The sequence below is a fragment of the Enhydra lutris genome, unplaced genomic scaffold (assembly GCF_002288905.1).
Source record: "Enhydra lutris kenyoni isolate GAN:26980312 unplaced genomic scaffold, ASM228890v2 scaffoldscaffold17, whole genome shotgun sequence".
In the NCBI taxonomy this organism is placed as follows: domain Eukaryota; kingdom Metazoa; phylum Chordata; class Mammalia; order Carnivora; family Mustelidae; genus Enhydra; species Enhydra lutris.
This window is the reverse complement of record NW_019154101.1, coordinates 9,781,262-9,801,834: the sequence shown is the minus strand read 5'-3', so window position 1 is coordinate 9,801,834 and position 20,573 is coordinate 9,781,262. Positions and strand designations below refer to the sequence as shown.

General features: G+C 37.7%; 1 protein-coding gene across 1 annotated transcript in view; it reads right to left on the bottom strand.

Moving 5' to 3' along the window:
- LOC111147589 (BTB domain containing 9) overlaps positions 1-20,573 on the bottom strand; it is a 413,609-nt gene that overhangs the window by 373,232 nt on the left and 19,804 nt on the right. The gene's annotated exons all lie outside the window — the stretch shown is intronic.

Genomic DNA, 20,573 nt, shown 5'->3' with positions numbered 1-20,573 from the left:
AGGGGTGCCAGCTACCCCTCTACGCTAACCATCTACTGCACCAGAGACCAGGGGAATTGAGACAGATGTGCCTTCTTCACTAGACCTCCACACCTTCTTGAACTGTCCACTTGGACCAGGATTAAAGGTTAAACCACTCTTCATCTGTAAAGTCCATATCTAGATCCATTATTAGCAAGGTGCACAAAAAACATTTCTTTATCCCCAGAAACTGCAGTGAAAAATCCTTGCGGTACAGGTTCCCCAAATCCTTGCTACTCCATGTCCACCCTCAACAGAGAGAGCAACAGCAAGGACTGTGACACAGAGGGAGATGGAGCATGAGTTAGGCAAGAAGACACCCACTCCAGGTAAGTGGACAAGCTCCGGGCCCCCTAGATTAGGAGCATCAAAGGGATAGCAGCATACTCCCTTAACGGCCAACATAAATCCCTCTTCAACTACAATTTTCACTTGAAAGCCTTAAAAAACAAATCATCTCCAGTCACCTATATATGAAAGATCAAAACTCAGCTTAAGAGGATCTATTTAGGAGTGTCAGCAAATAATGCATGATTAAATTATTTAATGTGTGATGCAAGAGTCTAACACAGAAGAAGTTGGCAAACTTTCTACAAAGGGTAAGATAAATATTTTACGCTTTACAGGCTATACGGTCTCTGTTTAGACCAGTGGAGCCAAAAACAGCCATTGACAATAAGTAAATGAATGAGCATGGCTATGTTCCAATAAAACTATGTTGCAATAAAACAGCAAATAAAACTATTTGCTGAAAAGGGATGGATTTAACCCTCAAGACTATAGTTTGCCAAACCCCACTCTAACATATGATCAAAGATTGGCTATACTCTAAAGGATCAGACTGTTTCTGGTTTTTGTTTTGGTTTCTGGCTGGATTACCCAACTGATGTCCAAAATAATATGGTCATTTCCTGTGTCAGCCACGAAATTCTGAAATCTACTGGTGCCTGACTTCAAAACTTCAGTACTCTTCAATGAACTGTCACGTCACTATCCCATATTTCAGTGATGGTGCATGGCTCTAAACAAAAGACTCTTTCCCTGCCTGAACAAATGCATTGCACATACCCAGTGAATATATTCCCTGGTATAATTATCATTTATACTTTTACCCAGGTCATAAGTGAGATGAAATGACTCTTGATGAGAAAAGATTGATTTTTGGTTAATGAGCTGAAAGGTAAATTTATGATTCTTCAAATGATACAAAATAAACATCAATAGTATATATATAAATATCTACCTTAATAGGTTCTCCAGATCTGTACTTCTTAATACATACAACTTCATTTCGCTAAATTTACATTTTTAATCACGCTTTTCCAACTGAAGATATAAAGTGAATTTTGCCAGGTATAGAAAACAGCCACTTACTATGGAATAAATATAATTTTATTGGCATATAGTATTAATTTTAGAGCAGTGACTGTCAATGAGCTATACACATTGGAATCACATGGGGAGCTTTAAAAAGGGGCAGAAAAAGATGCTTGCACCGCACAGCAGAAATTGTGACTTGGTTGACCTAGAATATGGAATCAGTCTTCTGAAGTGATTCTAACAAGCAGGCTAAAAAGGAGCCACTAATTTAGACTCTGCTGCTGTAGTCACATACCTTACTCAGGTGCACAAATACACACACAAAATAAATCCACTGAGAAAATTCATTGAGGATTTGATTCCATTTTGAATCTTACTGCAAAGAGGCAAATGGTGCCCACAAAATTACCAAGGCTACAGATCATAAGCAGAAAATATTTGAAAATATTTTTGTCCGATGCCATAGCTTAACTACAAATAGTTTGGGTCCACCCACCTGTATTTTAAAAAGCGTGTTTTAATTCAATTTTAAAATAAAACTAAATTAAGATGTTAAAAAAAATAAAAAGAAAAAGCATATTTTAGAAACACATATCATTAATTAATTAATTTTTTAAAGCTCTAACTTTAATTTGATAAACAAAATTGTAAAAAATTTTAAAGTTCATGGTGTGCAACTGTTTATTGACTTGTTTCTTAAGCTTTAAAACTCATTCTGCCACTGTCAACATATGTGACCTCTGACAAATTTTCTAACTTCCATGAGATTGTTTCCACACCTGTAATGACACAGTTATTGACTTTTTTAAAATTTATATAACTCTGCCACCACCTTTTAATATCACTGTTTTGGCCTGACCTATGAAATGAACTCTCGTGACTCAGCATATGATTGGACTCATGACTGCAATTTATTACAGCCAAAGAATACAAAACAAAACTAGTAAAGGTTTTGAAAAAACACATGGGGCAAAATCTGAGAACCTGACATAAGCTGCCAAGAGTCCTCTCCCAGTGGAATTATATGTGACGTGCTTCATTCCCCCATCAACAACTTGTGACAAAACATGTCAAATGTTACCAAGCAGGAAGCTTGTTGGAGACTCAAAGCCCTGGCTATTTATAATGGATGCTGTTCCAATAGGTAGCCCCCTATCTGGCATGTATCCAAATTCCAGACTCCCAAAAGGAAAGTTGTGTTCAACATACACCACAGTGTTTGCACAAACTGCTTAAGTGAGCCACTCTTATCACCTGATGGCAGGAACCCTTCTAAACTCTAAGTTTCCATCTAGACACCAGTCAAGGGCCAACCTTGAAAGCAGAGCTTCCTAGAGATAGCAGTTCAGTCCTGCTATGTTAGCCATTTTCCATATGGTTCCAGAAACAATCAGAGGCCTAACAATGTCGGCAAAAGCACTGCAAATAAGGAGTCTAAAAGCCTATCTAATGTACTTATTTAATCTCTGGTTTGGAGTGTAGAGAGGTATACTAAGAAAATAGTCTACTCTACCCATCCAAAAGTATTCGTGACCCCTGACCTCCCATTATGCCCAATCCAAGTAGTTTTAGGGACGAATTTCTTCAAAATTTCAACGATAGATAATTCCAATGTTATGTAAACAATTCCTGTGCATATGGGAAGTAGTTTTCTGCTACTTCTTATAAAGCAAATTTAACCCTGACAGGAAGATGCCCACACCCACATGCTCAAAAACAAGCATAAATAACAAAAATCCTAAGTAAAATATTGGAAAACAGAATTAAACAGAAGGATTCATGGCAAAGTGGGTCAATTCCAAGAAGAACAGATGAATATTAGGAAAAATAAGTCATTGAATTAAAACATCAAAGTGGAACAAATCATAAAATCATAATATAATTAGCCCAATAAAAGCTAAAATATCCTTTTTTCAATATTTTTAAAGATTTATTTATTTATCTGAGAGAGAGAGTGTGTGTGTGTGTGTAAGATAGAGCATGAGCAGGGCTCTGAGAGGGACAGAGGGAAAAAGAAGCGGACTTCCCACTAAGCAGGGAGCCGGAAGCATGGCTTGATCCCAGGATCCTGGCAGCACCACGTGAGCAAAGGCAGTCGCTTAACCAACTGAGCCACCCAGGCACTGCGCTAAAATATCTTTTTAAACAGTCACTACTAAGTTTATTTTTAAAAAGTTCTGACTGAATAGGAATAAAAGGATACTGGCTTTTATTAGGATACTAATACTTCCTTAACTTGATACATACATATACATATATACATAGCCTAACTGTAACAGATATAAGCATTTGGTTAATAATAAAACACTAGAAACAGTCCCAGAAAAGTTCAGAAATAAGACAAGGAGGTCTACTCTTATCATTATTAGCATTTCTCAGAAACAAAAGACAATGCAATTAATTGAACCAAGTTAAAAGTAAATGGATTAGAAAATGAAGAGGCAAAATAATTATTTGCAGATAATCTGATTGTCCATATGAAAAATCCATGAGAACCAACTGAAAAAAATCAAAGAGAAAATACAAGAAGTTCAGTAAGGTGATCTCATAAAATTATTATATGAAAATAGACAGTATCCTTCCATGCCAAAAACCACAAGCTGGAAAATATGAAGAAAAAGACCTGCAATTTATAATTGCAAAACATATCTAATACTTAGGAATAAACTCATAAACTCATGGAACTCATGGAATAAACCCAAAGTCCATTGAAGAATTTAAGAGAAATACATTAAAAGACACATACATTGCTTGGACACAGAAAAATCCACTGTTTAAAGAGATCAGCCATCCCACAATCACCATACAAAAAAAGCATATTCGATATTTTATTGTACTTTAAATGTTCTGAAGCTTCAAAATTCAAGAAAATATTCTTGATAGGGATAATAGTTAAAAAATAATAATTTGACAAATGGGCACACATAAAAAAACTAAGAATGAGAGGTGAGATTTTTATAGTTATCAAGAGGTGATTTAAATTGAGAAACACAGTTCTAATTAATATGTTAATTCTAATTAATAATTAATTCCCATTAAAAGTAATCCTGATCACAATCACAACAGAGTTTTTAAATTAAATTGGGATAAGACAGTTCATTTGGAAGAATAGATATATAATTTGGTATATATTCTGGGGAAAAAAAAAAGAACAATGGGGGACCAACTTAGTGGATGAGAAAGCAATTCACAAATTAGAGCAATTAGAACAATGTCATATTAGAGAGACAGATCGTTAGAACATATTAGTCCAGAAAAAAACCCAAGTACTATACACAGGAATTCACTATACATACACACACACACACACACACACACACACACACAGAGATGTATAAAAATACAGTATTTCAATTCAGTGGGGGTAATACAGAATTTTTTTCAATAAAAGACGTGGTTAGCTAGTCATTTTTTAAAAAGTGGATATTCACACAAGAGTACAGAATTAAATACATAAGGATGGCAACCTCAGCACTTTCTGTAACAATAAAAAATTGGAAAAAAACAAATGCCCATTTAAAGGTAATTGGATAACAAATAATGGTAAATCTATATAGTAGAGTAATATACAATTTTAAAGGAATAAACTTGATACTATCAACATTGAAAAAATCTAAAATATATATATTTACATGGAAAAAATGTATTACATGGAAAAACTGCAAAACTGTATTATAGTAAAATGTTATCTTATTAAATAAATTTTTAAAAAGCAAACATCAAATTGTTAACAAGGGTTAACCCAAAGGATCAGGGTTGTGGGAAAATTTTATGTAGTGCACTACATATTTTTATGTTTAAATTTTTATAATCATGTTTTATTTATAATAAAACTTTATACAAATATTTTAATAACTTTGGCCACTAAAATTACAAAACAAATTAGTTTGTGTATGAGACAGCAAGTGTTTTAATTTGCCACAACCAGTAGTACCTGATTTGGTGACTAAGAACAGTAAGCAGAGGGACTATATATTATCTCCACAGATGAAGATTAATTAACAACTTGAAGACAAGGACAAAAGGTTCATTACACGAAGACAGACATTACAAGAAGGCAGGAATGAATACCAGCTACTTGAGTAGCGTGGCCTACTAGGACACCCTATCTGATGCATCCTGACTAAAGATCTTCACCTTCGAGATTTTCAGTAGGGCTTTTTCAAGACTTAAGGCGCATTTTTTTTTTTTTTTTTCAGATGCAAACACAGTGCTCTGAGATTTGCTCCTGTTGACAGCCCAAGTCTAAATTTGCTGACATTCCCAGAATATGGCAAGGGTAATCTATTCACTCAAGCTGTTCCTTCAAGGTGGGAGGAAGGAGAACAGGAAGGCAGAGGGAACAAGGACCTACTGAGATAGAGCGCAAGAACACCACCACTAGGAAATGGCGCCATTCATGATAGCATATAGTATCATTAGTTGAGGGTTCTGGGACTTCATATGGATTTATTTACCAGGGATGGTGGTATAGAAACTATACTCTTTCACGGTTGGGTAACTTTCATGGGTTCAAATGCATTTAAAAAAAAAAAAAAAAGACTAAAGCAGTCATACTAAGATTCTCAGGGTTATTGACTATTTCCTAAGCAATAAGAAACCGACACCCATTTGCTCTAACCAAAATAATGAACAATGTCCATAAATAAAGTGTGAGCACCATATGTACTTTATACTGCTGTAATGTTATAATTACTTCTTAAGGAGTCTGAAAAAACCAAGTCAACCTAAATACCAATTTCTTTACTTAAAACTCACTTCTGGCAGCTCTGTTTACAAACTTTTAAGAAAGGGCTCTCCACATTTTTTAAAGTTTATTCTCCAGAATGTAATCAGGGAACAGACAAAGAGCAAAGCTCCACCGGGTGGAGATGCCAATGAGTCCTTGAAAGCTTTATAAATCTCCCCTGGGAAGCCCTCTCTGCCCCGCCTATTTCCTGACTGAAAAGCCTTTATGGGTAAAAAGACCTTCTGCTCTTTAATTGCAAAATATAAATGATCTTTCTCTTGAGGAAAGCGATGGCATTTACAAGCATATGGTTTAGCAATTTCTTCCTGCTCTTGGTACCCATGTGGTATGTAATTTGAAGTAGTATTCCTTAAACTTTAAATTAATATCGCCTGGGGAGATAAAGGATATCCTGTCTGCATCTTAAGCACTCTCAAAAAATCACATTCTACTTTCTCATGGGAAGGATACCTCACTTCTTTTGATATATACTCTACCCTTGTCATCCAAAAGTCTGAATAAACAGGTGTACACTGGCCATACTGGTTGGTGTAACCTTGATTCTGATACTCTGCAAGCAAATCTATTCTAAACCTTGCAGAGGACTCCTGTCACAGGGGCAGTAAGGGGCCCCAAGTGAGAAACATGACTGTGGTTTACAGGCATTCTCTGGCTTCAGGATCCCTCAAATATCTTTCCCTGGGAAAGATGAAATGATTTCCAACATCCAGTACTACTCCAAATTCTTGTCACTCTCATGATTTTATATGTTTGTGAATAAATGTTTATAGATATGCACAGCTTGGAACACTTATAAAGAACTGTAATCATAACAAAAACATTTGACAAGATTATTATATTGAGAGTATATATAACTCCATTTACCAATTACCACATTGATTCTCCACTTCTTTGTCAAGGGACAAACTAGTTTCTGAATCTGTAGGTAATTCATCCGATAAAAGATTTATTGAGGAAAAAAAAAAGGATTTATTGAGTTCTCTTCTCTGATACAGGCCCAGTGCTAGGTGATAGAAACTCAAGGATTAATAAAAGATAAAGTTGCCAGCTCTGAAGAATTCACTGTCTACTGAAAAAGCTAGGCCTAGATGACAAAAAATATCAATTCTAGAGTTAGCAAGTCATAATTTTATGATCAAGCCATAATTTTATGATTTTTAGAAAGTAAAATAAGTTATCTTCTGTAAGTACCACACTAAAACAACTACAACTATGTTGAACAGATTACTAAATGAACAGGAACTCAGAAAATTATGTTATATTCTTATATCAAAATAAAATATTCAAACAATTGACTACTTGTTCTCCAAAATGGGGTTATTCACATCCCAAAGTGAGTACGATACAAGCCACAGGAATTTGGTAAGAAAACCTTAACACTTCTAGTGACATATATATATTTTTAAATTTTATTTATTTATTTGACAGAGAGAGAGAGAAAGAGCACAAGCAGGGGGAGCAGCAGGCAGAGAGAGAGGGAGAAGCAGGGCCCCGCAAAGCAAGGAGCCTAATGAGGGGTTCAATCCCAGGATGCTGGGATCATGACCTAAGCCGAAGGCAGACACTTAACCAACTGAGCCACCCAGGTGTCCCGACATGTATTTCTAACCTAGAAAAGAAAAAATTAAGCTTCAGCAATATTTGATATGTAGGTGTCCCTAGCCTCCTCTCATGATCTGCATGTCAAAAACAGTCACTTGTCTCGTAAGACAGATAAGTGTCTAGGGAATTCCACAAAGGCAGGACTCAAGAAAGTGTTCTCGTTTGTTCAAGGACATATTAGGTTTACCTGCACCTGCTTATGTGAATTTTCTAAATGTTATCTGGCTTTAATTAAATTATTGCTCACAAGATGACAAGTGGACTAAAAAAGTTCCTGCAAGGAAACCACTGATTGTAGATAATGTAACACTGCCAAAATAAGAAAACAAGTAAATGGCCATTATGATAACTCTACCCCTAGTAATCAGATTTTATAAGAAGGTGACCCTGCCAATAAGTCCGAGAGACTTAATGCATACTACAGTGAATATAGACAAAAATATTGCATTATAATCATCAAACCTGCTAAAAGATAATTTAATTATTGCAACAACTAAAAAGAAATGCTAATTATTAACACGATAAAGGTTGTAATTACGGCCACAATAGCAATCATATCTTAATATATAAATATATTAAATTAACATGTTATACACTTTGTATTTTTTTAAAGATTTTATTTATTTATTTGAGAGACAGAGAGAGAGAGGAAAGTGAGTGAGAGAGCATGAGGGAGGGGGCAGAAGAAGAGGGAGAAGCTGGCTCTCCACTCAGCAGGGAGTCAGATGTGGGGCTCCATCCCAGGACCCTGGGATCATGACCTGAGCCAGAGGCAGATGATTAACTGACTGAGCCACCCAGGGTACCCACATGTTATACACTTTAAATCTATTTTTTTTTAAAGATTTTATTTATTTATTTGACAGAGAGAGATCACAAGCAGGCAGGGAGGCAGGCAGAGAGAGAGAGAGGAGGAAGCAAGTTCCCTGCTAAGCAGATAGCCGGATGCGGGACTCGATCCCAGGAACCCGAGATCATGACCTGAGCCGAAGGCAGAGGCCTAACCCACTGAGCCACCCAGGCGCCCTAAATCCATTTGTTATATGTCAAATATATTTAAGTAAAATTTTAAATAAGTTTTGAAATATATCCTATTATTAACAATGAACCTCCATATAAAAGGCATTAAAACAAACAAACAAAAAAAAGGCATTAAAACATAGGCTGAATAAATCAATACTGGTTGAATGTTTTAACCCAAAAAGCAGCTTAAGACAAAAATTACAATCTAGTAGCAAATTAACCATTTTACAGGATATAAAGTACCTTTCACCTAATAATAATGGCTACTATCTACAGAGGACTTACTATTGCCAGGCAGAGTCCTAAGCATTTTATACATACCATCTTATCTAATATTCAAAGAACTGACTTGGGAAGGTACTGTTTTTTATCCTACTTTACAGATAGGAAATTGAGACACAGACAAGAGTAGGCAATTGTCCAAGGACACAGACAATAAATAGCAGATTCAAATCAAGGTCTATCAAAGTCCTGAACTTAGAAGAGCTATATCACAGTGACACAGGAGAAATAAGAAATGATTCTCACTGACTCCTGCCAACTAGCTCCTCTGACCAGCAGTTCGCAAACATTTTTAAGACACACTATTCAGACTAGGTAAAATACGCCATGGGTGGTAAGAATGACGTGTCCTTTTTCAAGTCAACTTTTGGAGATTACATATAAATCAGCTTTACTAATATAGAGAGACTAACTCAGACTCTGCTGCAATGTAGTCAAATTCTAGTTATTGAGAAATTACAGACCAAGAATACCATTAAAACAAATATCCATCCATATACACTACAGGGTTAAGTGAAAACCTATAAAAAACTAAACTGATAATGACACAACTGAACAGTAATCTATAATTTTAAAAAACAAGAATGGAAACAACTGTGAAAAGAGCAACCAACTCAACTGATAATATATATTTTTCTTAAAATGTAAAATAATTCTAATTTACACATGTTCATATATGGAACAGGAGCTTTGCAATGTTGCTACAGACTACATAGTAGCCAGAATTACTAGTAGAACACCAAATTATACACCTGAAAATAATATAACACTGTTTGTTAATTATACTTGAATTAAAAAACAATAAATTTTTTAGGGGCACCTGGGTGGCTCAGTCAGTTAAACATCAGACTTCAGCTCAGGACATGATCTCAGGGTGCTGGGATTGAGCCTTGCATTGGGCTCCCTGCTTAGCCAGGAGACTGCTTGTCCCTCTGCCCCACCCCTCCTGCACTCTCTCTCTCTAATAAATAAAATACTTTAAAAAATAATAATTATATTTTTTAAAGGTAGTAATAGCACCTACATGTCATTTATCCACGTACATATTAAAATAGTGTTAAATTTTTTAAAAAAATTAGAATCCTTTATAAACCCTAGTATTATGCTACTGTGGATTTATGAGTGCCACATTTTGCATACCCTTAATGCTTCACTTGATTGGTTTTTAATAAGTTGCTGAAGGATATATATAAATGAAAGACTATAAGATCAACTGACACTTGCCAGTGTTTTTTGATCAGGGCTAAACAGTGGCCTTGGGCCATCTTTTGAGAAGTGTTCTCCTAGACTAGGCAATGTTCCTGGCTCAGTTTGGCAATGATATTTAATTTTGTGGTGGTTGGGAGAAGCTATTTTATTATTCAATCACAAAATATCTTAAACTCCCAAGGCAAAGCAGCCCAATATATAATTTGCAATATTAATTTTATTTTCTATTCAATTCAAGCTGTCTTCAGTTTCCCTGGATCCAATCTCCAAAACAATCTTTCCCAAATACCTGCAAATGAACAAAAGCACTTAAATCAGGTATCTTAGAAGAACAACAACAAAAAAAGTATCAAATGACCCAAGTGGGGTTCATTCTGTTATGTTTTAAAGTTTCCCCAAATACTGAAGCTTGCTTCTTCTTTCTTCTCTACAGAAGACCTTCTTGAGCTTATACTTCAGAAACACATTAAGGTGCAGAAACATCAGACTTTATTAAACTAAATTCTGATTGTTTACCCAAAGACCTGCATTATCCAGTTACCAACCTTCCCTAAATCTCTCAGCTCTTGTTTGTTCCATTATTTAGCTCCCTTAAGGCAACCTCTACACGATGGGATGACTTTTGGGAACAAGTCACAGACTGCAATTCTAAGAAGTAACTATCACTTACAGTTCTCAGAGCTTATAAACTATCCTTTTTCAGGTTCTCAGCCTTATTGGTCCAAGTCCATTGAAAACTGCATAAACTGTATGCTGGGAGCCAAAAAAAATATATGCACCCAGAGCCAAAAAGCAATGAAAAAGTCATGATGAGTGCAGAGGTTATTAGTTGTAATAATATTTGAAAATACAGGACAAGCCATTTCTGTTTAATTTCTTCAGTGGTGACTTATGGGTCTGTAATATTCTTGCCCAGACTTAAATTATATGATACTTTCCTAATTAATAAGCATCATTATAGCATGAGCTCCCATTAAAGCAGTAGAATAATCAATTGTAACAATTTAATTTCTTCATAGCAAAGCTACTGTGAACATTTGCATTATTGTCTGTGTAAAGGATGTTATAAAAATGTTCTACTGTGCACACTTTGATGCAGTTTGTTAAACCCCAATATCCAGGCTATTGTCAGTGAATTGTGAATTTTTTAAAAAGATCAAGTCTGAGAAGTTAGCTCACCTAAAATCTTGGATTTATAAGCTTATTTGTTGCTATTCTAGAACATAATCTAAAGCAATCAATATTCACGAATTATACTAATCTTCCTTTTGTTTTTTTTTTCCCCTTCTTTCCTTTAGTTTTATCGGCATTGTCTTTATTCCTTCAACATAACATTCTCTACTGCAATGAAAAAAAAAAAAGGAATAAAAATCAGAAATAATTATCATCATGGAGACTAGGAGTTACTGTCCAAAACGAAAGCCACTGATCTAAATTTGTAACCAAAGTCAAATCTACAGCCAAATCCAAAGCTATAGCGTGTATGTAAGAATAGGGAATGAACAGCACATGTCAAGCAACTATCTTTTACCTTAGCAACAGAAAAACTTAAGAAAAAGTTCAAGAAGTCCATGCCTCATTAAGATTAGTAAAATGGACTTTTCCTTTAAAACTCTCACTCTGTCATGTTCCAAACTTAATCTTACCCAAATCTTCTACAAACCCCTGTGGATAAGCAAATATGTGGCCTGCCTTTCACCCTCTTCTGGTGCATGTATAAACCTCACTTACACTGTGGGAGAATAAAATCCATAAAACAAGAGAATTATGTATTTTTTTCATTCTGTTTTAGAACAAAAACTCTAAAGGGCAGTGTATGGGTCTTCTATATTCTGTGCACTAATGCCCCCAAGATGCTACTGAATAATTGATGAGCTTGTGATTAGACTGCTATCCTTGGTTTTGAACAACATTCATGGGCCAAATTTCATTCACATCTAATATTGAATTCTACCTCTTTTATCGTGATCGAAATATGCATCAAGGTTGATCTCTGTTCCTTAGAATTTCATCAGCTGATTCTTTACCTAAAGTCATAATCTTGATATGTGACCAGCTCAGCTTCAGCACCAACTTGGGATGTCATTGACACAAATTCTCACAGCCCATCAAGAAAAGATACTAGGGGGGCGCCTGGGTGGCTCAGTGGGTTAAAGCCTCTGCCTTCAGCTCAGGTCATGATCCCAGGGTCCTGGGATCGAGTCCCACATCGGGCTCCCTGCTGGGCGGGGAGCCTGCTTCCTCCTCTCTCTCTGCCTGCCTCTCTGCCTACTTGTGATCTCTATCTGTCAAATAAATAAATAAAATCTTTAAAAAAAAAAAAAAAAGATACTAGGGAAAAAAAAAGAAAAGATACTAGGACCATGCCTTTTATTTTTTATTTTTTATTTTTTTAAAGATTTTATTTATTTATTTGACAGACAGAGATCACAAGTAGGCAGAGAGGCAGGCAGAGAGAGAGGAGGAAGCAGGCTCACCGCCGAGCAGAGAACCCCATGTGGGGCTCGATCCCAGACCCTGGGATCACTACCTGAGCCGAAGGCAGAAGCTTAACCCACTGAGCCACCCAGGCGCCCCTAGGACCATGCCTTTTATAAGGGAAACAAGCCTACAGAGCAGGCCTCTTAGGAATAAATATATTGACACAAGATGAGGAGAATCTATTTATACTTTATAAGCAGAATATTTCTAAAGGTCATTTTCAGAGAAAAAATAAATTGTGATTAATAAAGTTTTTAATATTAAGTTGGATTGCATTTAATTGAAACGGCATTACATTTTTTGACAAACATAAAATGACTGAAGGTAGCAGAAATGGTGTAAGTTTATAAAGAAAAAAAGCAGCTTATGTTGTATTTGGCCAATCGGTTGTGGTTTAGCCACTGATAAGGAAACAAGATTCTTAAAACACTGTGCTGTACAATGAGTATATCTAGAGTAACCCATACGCTCTGTAGATAAGGTGGGTTTTAAATAATGGGAAAAGGTAGCTTTTTAAGGATATTAAGTAAAAGAAGATGTTCCATACAGACAAGATGGCAAGGGCAGGAGTCTTAGGGCAGTATCTGAAAATGTGGGACTGAAAAGGAAGTATGTTTTGAGTAACAACGGAGAAGAGATAGAAAGAGATACACAATATGGTAGAGCCTTACAAAATAAAACCTGTCTAAAACTAAGATGCCTCCAAGGGAACACAGAGCTGAGACTTGGAAGTACTCATAAGTTCTGCTGGGTAAGATCTAGACAAATCATTTCAAGTTCTGAGACTCAGTTTCTACCTTGGAAAAGGGGTGGGAGTGGGGGTTAGGCAACATTCTGTGGTAACTTCAAGTTGTAAAACTCTACTGCTAATCATATGTGTAGGAAACAATGTTCTTATATACTGGTGGAAGAAAAAACTGGTTCAGCTTTTTGGAGGTCAACCTGCAGAATTCACAAAATTCCTAAATATCCATTTCCTATAACCCCACAACTGTACTTCCAGGAATAAATAAGGTTATAATTAAGCAGTGCTTCTAACAGCAAAAAGCTGGGGGACTAAACATCCATCAGTACCACAAGCAGAAAATAACAGCAACAATCTTCAGGAAGGGAAGTGAGTTTGAGGAGCCCATAAAGGGGATGAGTGGGAAGTATTACATTTAAACTCAATGTACTTCTGAAATGTTTCCTTCCTTTAAAGCGGCACCTGGGTGGCTCAGTTAAATGTCTGCCTTCCACTTAGGTCCTGATCCCAGGATCCTGGGATCCAGTCCCGCATCAGACTCCTTGCTCAGCAGGGAGTCTGTTTCTCCCTCTCCCTGCCACTCCCCCTGCTTGTACTCTCTGTGCCAAATAAATAAATAAAATATTTAAAACACATACACACACAAACACACATACAAGAACTGATTTATCTTTTACATAAATGGCATTTCAAGGAACTTTAGAAAGTGTTAACTTAAAAAAAGTGATGAGATATTTATGTTTATCAAAAGGAAGCTTTTTTTTTCCTTCAAAGAAAAGGATGAAAACCCCAGATCTGATTTGTTGCACTTTACTGAGAAGCAATTATGAGGAGAAGTGACCAAATGCTGATGCAGAGAATTTTAGTAAATAACAGAATTTTAAGAGTTAGCTGAAAATGAGTCAAGACACGAATTCCTGGAGAACAGGGGCTAGGCAAAGCTCCCTGGTGTCCCACAAGGACAACAGTCAATCAATAAATATTACACTGAAACAATCCAAACATAGGCTATAGACACAAATGTACAACTCTCTGTCATTCTCAGGGATTGATTATAAAGATATATGTGCTCATCTTAAAAACACCTCTCAACTATTTATAATCAATTGTTTTCATTAACAAGTTTTCCCTTCCCTAAATATTCAGCAGGTATTTGATTTCTTAATTTCCACTTTACCAACCAAGGTTATATTTCTGTATCACACTTTGCATAATGTTTATCTTATTTCTCCATTTCTTCAAATATTTTTAAACTTATACAACCACTTCGTTATACAGCACCTTTCTTGGTGTTCTTGAAGTCTCTAGTGATGTATGGTTTTTTCAACTGTAAATTCCATAAGTACTTTAATGGAGCATAAACAAATATTAACAACTGTCTAATCCTGAGATCAACATTCCCTTAGGATCTCTGAAATAGGGCCTGGGCAGTTCAGTAGGTTAAGTGTCTGCCTTCGGCTCAGGTCATGATCCCGGGGTCCTAGGATAGAGCCCTGCAGAGGGCTCCCTGCTTAGCGGGGAGCCTGCTTCTCCCCCTACCTCTGTCTGCTGCTCCCCCTGCTTGTGCTCTCTCTGTCAAATAAATAAATAGAATCTAAAAAGACAAAACAAAACTCTGAAATAGCACTATTCTATTTTTCCATTCACAAAAATATAAAACTCCTGTTGATGTGCTTTTAGACAATGCAAAGCTTTGCATTTTCAGAACAAAGGAAGCCCATTCTTTCTACACTTCTGTTACTTAGTTTGTTAGGATAAGCCTGTGTTGCTTAATTACAAGGAGTAGAACCTGCCAGAACCAAGTGTCAAAGAATGGAAGTCTGTGAAGGAAATGATTCAAATAGTTCTAGAGATACTTGCTTCTCAGCTGACATTCAACTCAACAATTAGTGAAGGCTTACTATGAAGGCTTACCAGATACAGCGGGAAGGAATAACAGGTGATGAACATTACCCATAAGAAGGAACTAAGAAAGTTGATTACTCTCTGAGCTGTAACAGCTATAACTTAAAGATCAGAAAGCAAATGATCACTATAATTTCTTCTGCAACCTTACCCACTCCACAATTTACAAAAGATGACATTCCAAAAACAAGTTATTTAGAAGCCTTAGAATGCTTAAGTCTTTTCCACAGAAACAACGTTGCAGTATCTGTTGGCCAGCCACAAATGCCTGTTGATTCCCAAAGTACCTTAAGGAATGGACCACTAGGAAAACGAACCACAATGAGTAACAATATGGAAAATGCTGAGTCTCAATTTAGAAAGAAAAAAATATGCCTTACTAGTTTCAGGAGAAAAAAGGGAGGAAACTCTTCTCCACTTGCTCCTGTTCACTGGGTCAGACCCAGGAATTACTACTCTGCCTTCTTTTGGTTCCTTCATGTGCTAATTTTCAGCAAGTTTTTTTCTCTCTCTGGCTGACTAAACAGTAGAAGGGGCTCAGAACTTGCACCCAGCTCTGGAGCTGCATTAGCCAAAATAGTTATCACCAGCCACCACATGTGGCTACCGAGCACTTGAAATGTTGGCTAGTCCAAATTGAGACATACTGTAAGTATAAAATACACACTGTATTTCAAAGACTTAGTAAAATATTTCATTTACTTTTTCATGTTGAGTTGATGTTGAAATAATATTTTAGATATATCAGACTTAATAAAATATTTTTAAATTAATTTTACCTGTTTTTTTCTTTTCTTCAGCATGGTTACGAGAAAATTTTGAATCACAAATGTGGTTTGCATTTGTAGTTTACATTATATTTCTATTAGACAGCACCACTAAACAGATAATCATAAATAAGACAGTAAACAGTATCCTAAGTCACACCACTTGAGTTCAAATCTTGGCACCACAATGTACTACTGTGTAATCTTTGACACATTACTGAACCTCTTTCTAAGCTTCTGTTTTCTTTTCTGTAAAATGTGGTAATAATAAAATGCTATCTCAGGGGCCTGTTGGTAGAATTAAATGAGGTAAAGAAAAACAAATACTATGGTACCTATCACATAATAAATGCTCAGTAAATATTTATCACTCCTATCATTACCAGAACAACTACTACTATCATTATTCACTACCAGTACATGATGAAGAAAAGGACAAAGATTCGAGTGGGTAGAAAGAGAGATGGAGAGAGGGTACAAATACAGACTGTTCAGAGAGAATTCTCTGTTCAAATTTAAAGAGATAAATCCATTTAGGAACAGATCCACTTTATCTCTGTTCAGATAAAGAACTGTAGGCTGCCATCAGCTCCCAAGGACACAGCTCACGTGGAGACCTGCATCACTTAATGGCAGGCAGTATCTGGGTATTTCCAGGATGTTCTCTTACCATATAAATATGTCAGAGAGGGGTGTCCGGGTGGCACAGCTGGCTAAGCATCTTACTCTTGGTTTCGGCTCAGGTCATGATCTCACTGTCCTGAGATAGAGCCCCACCCTGGGCTCTGTGCTAAGGGCTAACTCTGTTTGTGATTCTCTCTCCCTCTTCTTCCCTGCTCCTCCTGCTTGTGCGCTCTCTCTCTCAAACAAGTAAGTAAAATCTTTAAAATACAATGTCCGAGAGAATGTCGGAATACGGAAAGAGCACTGCTGCTCTTGGAGCAGTGCTAGGAACCTTAACATTAACACTGGGAGCCACGGACTTGCAGACAAGTCCTCTAGCTACTGGCTCATTTGTAAATGAGAAGAAAGGGCTAAAAATTCTCTGAAGTCCCTTCCAGTTATGACTGCTCTTCTCCCCTCTTTCCAAAAGGACTGCAGAGCAAGAATAACTCCCTAAGAATTCACCACCACCACAAAAACATCCAACCCAAGTGCAGAACTTGTCTTCCACTTGTTCAGCCTCTAGTGAAAGCCAGGATTTCGACTTGTTGGCTTTTCTGAGATGCCACTGTCTCCTCTCATAGGACCAGGTTACTACTGGTACTTCTTATATTACCCTTGCCTGGCTAATTCTGCTTCTTCTTCCAAGGCTCAGAACAGGTTTCATGCCTTTCAGCAAGAGCCTTCACTGATGTTGCCAACCCAGGTCAGGTGCCTCTTTTACATGCTGTTTCCCTCTTTGACTGCCCCCACACGCCACACTGGGATTTTGTTATCGACTTGCCTAGATGGTAAGTAAGCTCACAGAGGGTAATAATAACCATGACACAGTGCCTATTGGTACTCAACAAATACTGAATGAATATCTTACTCCTCTTTACATCCCCAGAATCTAATACAGTGCCAGGTATATTTAAGTCCTCAAAATTAACAGAAAAGGCCACATAGATATTAACAGACCTCTTCTCTGCACTCCAGCCCCCTATATACTACTGCCTACTTTACATCTTCACTTGGTTACCTCAAAGGTCCTTCAAAACTCTCTTCATACTCTCTATGCTCTCTCTCCCAGAAAAAAACTGTCCCCATCCAGTGTTCCCAGCACAGCAAACCCAGTAATAGAAACCAGAATGACACCTCCCTCAACCTCACTTCATGTATCTAAGCCAGCAGGAAGTCTTTTGGTTTTACCTCCTAAATGAGCTCCAAAATTGATTTACTTCTTGACAAATTCTATACTACCATTCTAGTCCACACCATGTTTGTCTCTCACTTGGACCATCACTTAGCTCCTAACTGAGCTCCCTGCTTCCACTCCAAACCTTGCTCCACACAACACCCAAACTGGAATCTGTCAAATTACAAAGCTGCTTATGAACTGTTTCCCTCAGCTCCTCCCTTTATGACACCACTCCCGCTTAAAACTCTTCAGTGGCTTCCCAATGCTCTTGACATGAAAGAACAAGAGGAAAACATTTAATGAGGCCTTCAAAGCTTGTGGAATCCGACTCCTAACTCCACCGTCCTGTCCCTTAACAGTCCCTCACTTGACAAGCTCCCTTATGCCACAAAGCCTTGGCACACATAAGCTGTTCCTTCTCTGGGACTTCCCTTCCTCTTTCACCTTCCAACCCCAGGTGTGACTAATAGGCCATTTCCTCAGGCAGCTTTCCTTGACTTTAGTCCAGCCAGGGTCCCTCGTCATTACTCATATACTGTAATCATTTCCTTCGTAGAAGTCATCTCTTTGTATTTATCCAACAGCTTTCCCCTGAGAGGCCATTTCCCAACAAATCTTTTGCAAATCAGATTGGTCATTCCATTGCTTACAACTCTTCTATGCCTTCCTATCTCACTTTAAATAAAAATCATTCCCTTTACCAAGGCCTATCACAGCCTTGATAGGCCTTTACCTTTACCTATTCCTTTACGTTTTCCCTTTACCTTTTTCCCTTTACCTTTACCCTTTACCTGTCAGCATGTGCTGACACCCAGGCTCCTCCCCAAACTTCTGTCCTCCCCCTCTCCTCACACACTCTACTCCGACACTCTGGCCTTGCTGTTCCTTAAACACAGACCAGCTCACCCCTGAACTCAGGGTCCTTATAATTACCTTCCCTCTGCCAGAATGTTTTGTTCTCTGCGTCCACACTACTGGCTACTCACCAATCAGATGTTGGTTCCCTGACTGCCTTCCCTAAGAGAACACCGACCCTCACCCCATTTCTAGCCCTCTATTCCATCTTACTCTCTTCACTGCACTTATCACTAGAAGATAATCTCCATGGCGGCAAAGACTCTGCCCTGTTCATCTCAGTGCCTAGAAAAGTATCTGTTGCACAATAGGGACTCAACACCTATACTGATGTTTAAAGTAGCTTGTGGGTCCCCTTTCAAATAACTGAACTCCACTGACATAGGTAAGAGATAGAGGTATCGGGTGCCTGGGTGGTTCAGTCAGTTAAGCATCTGCCTTCAGCTTGGGTCATGGTCCCGGGGTCCTGGGATCAAGTCCCATGTTGGGCTCCCTGCTCAGCGGAAGTCAGCTTCTCTCTCTACCCCGTCCCCTGCTTGTGATCTTGCTCTCAAATAAATAAATAAAATCTTTAACTTAGAAAAAAATTTAAAAAATTTTGAAAGGAGAGTTACCAAGAGTTGATACTAATTAAATTAGTAGGTTAAATTCTAAGATAGCCCCCCATGATTTCCACCCCCTGGTATACACATCCTGTATAATCAATCCCCTTCCCTTGAGTTTGGCCAGTACCTGTGAATATGGGATAGTCGTCCATATCATTAGGCTGCCTTATATATAGGGGTGTGTGTGTGTGTGTACGTACACAACTCTTTTATAACAGACTGGAAGTATTCTCCTGCTGGCTCTGAAAAAGTTGCCAGGCTGTGAGCAGGTCACATGTTTAGGGGCTGAGAGTGACCCCCCAGCTTACAGCCAGCAAGAAAATGAGGACCTCAGTCACGTAAGCACAAGGAATTGAGTTCTGTCTACCACCACCGAGCCAGGGTAGAGGACCCTTAGTCTCAGATGAGATCGTAGCCTCTGCAGACACTCTGACTTCTGCCTGGGGAGACCTTGAGCAAACAATACAGCTGTACTATGCCTGGACTTCTGACCTACAAAAACTGTGAGCTAAAAAATGGCTGGTGCTTTAAGCTGGAACTTTGTGGTACATTGTTATGCATCAACAGAAAATGAATGCAATGGCCATCAAGCCCACCAGACCCAAAGCTTACTTTTTATAACAAATACCTTGTTAACACACACCCCCCCAAACAAACTGAGATTTAGAACCTACTAAGCACTTAAAAAAAAAATATATACACTGGCTAAAATAGAAGGGAAAAATCAAAATCAAAATAAAATAATATGTATCTCAACCGTATTATAAAACAAAAATGTCCTGGGGCGCCTGGGTGGCTCAGTTGGTTAAGGCTGTGGTCAAGTTGCCATCGGCTCAGGTCATGATCCTGGGGTCCTGGGATTGAGCCCCATTGGACTCCCTGCTGGAGGAGGGGAGCTGGCTTTCCCTCTCCCTCTGCCACTCCCCCTGCTTGTGCTCTCTGTCAAAATAAACAAAATCTTGGGGGGAAAAAAAAAAGTCCCTATAAATTTTCAAGATGCCTTCCGAGGGGAGGGAGATTCTATATCCACTGAAAACCTCTGCTTGCCAGGATCAGGGTATCTGAAACACACTGGCTTCAAACGGAGAATATTTACTCTCAAAATGTCTAGTATTGGTTAATTTTGCTTCTTCTGTATTACTGTTGTAGAACATGTCTTTGAAAG